At 41.6% G+C, this 3,985-nt stretch overlaps 1 long non-coding RNA gene across 1 annotated transcript; it reads right to left on the minus strand.

Annotated features, from left to right (window-relative positions):
* Window positions 1-200: 200 nt before the first annotated feature.
* Window positions 201-1,742, minus strand: LOC144890933 (uncharacterized). Its single transcript, XR_013622591.1, has 3 exons — window positions 1,712-1,742; window positions 800-896; window positions 201-250 (listed from the first exon to the last, which is right to left on the minus strand). It is a non-coding gene; the product is annotated as an uncharacterized LOC144890933 (long non-coding RNA).
* Between the last annotated feature and the right edge of the window lie 2,243 nt (window positions 1,743-3,985).

A 3,985-nucleotide genomic window follows, 5' to 3' on the forward strand; every position in this document is an offset into this window, starting at 1 on the left:
TAATATGAAGAATTTGTCAAAAGACTGCCCCATTATTTCATTGATGAACCCAACAGAATACCATCTCCCAATTATTCAATAAATCATTCATATAATTATGTTAAGCATAGCATTTGCACAGAGACAAGATTAGCAGAAATGCTGAATGATCACACATTTATTGGATACGTGGCGCACTAATTTATATATGCCTTTGGTGTGGTGGCTCCAGGTCCAATTCGATAGGGTAATGGTCCATGATACACAGGCCCTGTGGGAGTGTGAGCAAGAGGAATGCATTAGCAAGGTTACTGTCAACATGTCATCATAAACATTTCAAACCTCATCTTTTCCAAAGCAACCTGTTGACTTGTGAGATAACATCTATTGTTGAGAATTTTACACTCTTCTCTGAGTATTTCACATTACAAACAAACATTGATCATCTTATGTGTTTACGATGGACATTTATCTCCGCCTGAAATTTTGGTCCAGGTTCATTGAACCCTCAGTTACAATGGGGAAAAAGTGTAATCTTAAAACAGAGATTTCCATTAACTGGGAGAACCAAAAAAATAGTTGTGTCCATGGAACACACACAACTGTATTAGTTGTAAACCTGATAATTCTAAATCAAGTAAAAATACAACATTTTCATCCATTAAGGCCATGTAAAACCCGATTGGTGTACCTCTGCGGATTGTATGGAACGCCAGGTATAACCAAGTACAAAACTATGAACCGTCAATATCAAACTTCACGATGAATAATCGGTATGTTTTGAATCTCCCACCGGTGGCAGGTATACACTGCATCATACCTCCTCCTGACTGAGAGAGTAATTGATCAAAAAGTTGAAAGGTTTTGCCGATCCAGGTACAACAGCATTTTGTACTTGCGTTCCAAAAGCAACAAATCTGTAAGTTGGATAACACGTGAGTATTATGTCTCAGAAATGAAGGGGAAATGTGGGGGCAATAAACCCTTACACACAGAGGAGGGCAAAGAGGATGATGGGGACGGGAGTCAAAACGAGTTTGCGATATACCAGGAATAGCGACATGGTGTGTCCCGGAAATAACTGGTCACATGGGTCATGGGCACCATTTGGTATACATTGACTGCTCATTCAATGAAAACACGACAGCTGATCGTTATTTTTACATTAAAAAAAAAGGAAAAACCTAGAGGGATGACATCGCACAAAACAACCAAACAAGGAAGGAATGACACCACAATACAACATCACAATGCTCTTATGGACGACCATATTTTGACATTTTGCTTTTGTTGTGGGATTGTGATGGAATACAGTTTCCCTTGTTTCCAATAAGTGATACTCATTTTGCCAACCTTCGAAGGATGAGAGACTGAGTCAACCCACCTGGTGTTATTGAATAGCATGACAGGGTTTGAACTCAAGACCCTAAGATCTTCAGCCAGCCACCTGACCCGTAAAGCCAACACCAGGCTTGCGTATAACAGCTGAAGGTATGTCATTGTTGCAGGAAAAGGAACCAAAAGGAAATAGGTTGAGACCAAGGGATATAAAGGAAAGGGAGAAGGGGTAGGTCATGTTTAAAGAATCAGTACAAAGTGTGGACGGGAGAACTGCAATTTTGCGATTTGTGTGAATGTTGAAACTGAATATTCCCAAATAGTATCATCATAAAGTATTTTCGGTGCTCATACTATATAATGTCCCAATGCAATTGAGGAATAGCAAACAAACCGGTCATTTGCGTAGTTGATATCCGTTTTCACCATTGTGTCCATTTTGCCATCAATAAGCCATTGGAATTTGCCAGAATTCATTCTTTGCTTCTCATGCGTATCCAGATATTTTGCGATGGTGGAAAAGTCTCCAAGAAACATGACATTCTGTATAGAGAATAAATAGAAAAAGGTCACATTATCTCTTTGAATCCTCCATCACCAGAATTATATATTTAATTTCCATCCTTCTTTCCAGTTTAAGGATTGAGGGATGTCTGATCGTAGTTGTGAAAATTTATTTGAATCCAAGAAACTCCTTTAATGACAGCATTAATGGCGTTTGCTTGTTGGATCCTTAAAACAAGGAATGCATCCAAACACACGTACGTATTGAGGCCGAGTCTTTGCAACATGGGTATTAAACTTTATGGAGCATGTCTCAAAGTTTCGCCAAAGATTAAAGGAACAATATTTGATTATAACCTCTTGAATTTATAGTTGTGATAAAAACATTTCAAGAGTCCTAAAGTATGTAGAAAGGCTATTCAATTTGCAATAGGACAGCTGCCCAAGTGATAAAAGCGAGTTATATATTGTTCTTACCTTGTTGGGCCAATGCTTTTCAATTGAATCAAACACCTCAAAAAGTTCATCAACTTCTTTTTTCACGTTTGTAGTTGTCAAAACAGGGACAAGAATGCAATCACCGATACCTGAGAAAACCAAAATTTATTGTCGTTTCTAATTGAGAAACTCAATTCAGTAACAGACATGCACAAAAGGTAACACCAGGTGTATCTCCAATAGAATTTCAGGTCTCGCGAGATCTTGATCGGGGCGGTCACGGATTTTCGAAGCTGTTCCACGATCTTCACGCACGCTCGAAGCTAAGTCATTGTCACATTTGTATTCTTGTCTAAACTGTTTATCTTACGTGTGTGTACCTTTTAAGTGTCCCTCGGAAGTTTTATCGGGGTTAATCTTTCATACCTGTAAAAAATAGTCGAGTATCTCGTGCCGCGCGCGGCCACGCGGCCTAGTTGTTGAAGCTTCCGACCTGGAGGCTTGGTTTCTCTCCAGGCATCCAAAGTGGTTATTTTTTTCATTCGTGTGTTTGTCAAATTTCAACTCGTTACTTTATCGTCCATGCTTTATTGTTTGTTTATAGTTAGTTTTGGTTTGAATTTCCTATAACTCGTAATTAATTAATCCTGTTCTGTGCCTCGTGTGCGGCCTTGTACCCCTGTCGGTGTTTGTTAACTTAAGTCCCCTACATCGTGTTTTGCTTGGCTCTCAGTTTTTCCCTTCTACACCGAATGTAATACTCTCTGTCTAACGTTTTAAATCCCCACCCCACCCCCCCCAAAAAAAACAAAAAAAAACAACTTATTTTTCCTTTCTGCACGTGTGCCGTTGTCTCATCCTGTACTTTCTGTCCAGGTGTATCGCAGTGCTTTTCGCCCCGCCCCCATTATCTCCTTGCCATCCACCTTTTGCCCTGTTCACGTGACTCGTTGTGGTCCCTCTCGGTCCTCCCCCCGTTGGTATTTTGTGCATATAAGATTGTTCACGGTTCTGTTTAAATATTATTTTAAATATGTTTAACCTTTCCCCTTCAGTGGTTTATTCAGTGGTATTTTACAACACGCTGTTTTTCTTCCTATTTAAAAGGCTTTTCTCAATTTCCTCTCCAACTCAAAAAAAAGAAATTCAATATCTTATACGTCTCCCTCACTACATGGTCTAAATTCACATTCATTCCATCCCTCCTCCATCGTTCTGAATCGGATTGCTAACTTGAAAATCACAACAAACCCAATTTGTTATCAATGTTCGTCTTTCATTAATCATCCACTTTCTAAACTCCCCTCTTGCCCCTCCCCTCCAAATCCCCCCCCTTGCACCTACACTCCTAAACTCCCCCCTTTCCCCTCCACTCTTAAACTCCCCCCTTGCCCCTCCACTCCTGAACTCCCCTCTTGCCCCTCCCCTCCAAATCACCCCTTGCCCCTCCACTCCTGAACTCCCCCCTTGCCCCTCCACTACTAGACTCCCCCCTTGCCCCTCCCCTCCTAAACTCCCCCTTGCCCCTCCCCTCCTAAACTCCCGCCTCACTCCTCCCCTTCAAAACTCCCTCCCCACCCCAACTCCTCCCATTCAAATCTCCCCCCATACCATTCCTCTCAAATTCTCCCTCCTCCCCCCTCCTCAAAGTTGCCTCCTCCCCACCTCGTCTCCCTTCTATCTCATGCCTCCACCCCCCCCCAACCTTCTACTGTTCCATGCCCCC

This window comes from Myxine glutinosa, chromosome 2 (assembly GCF_964187855.1).
Source record: "Myxine glutinosa chromosome 2, kmMyxGlut1.1, whole genome shotgun sequence".
NCBI classification, from domain to species: Eukaryota; Metazoa; Chordata; class Myxini; order Myxiniformes; family Myxinidae; genus Myxine; species Myxine glutinosa.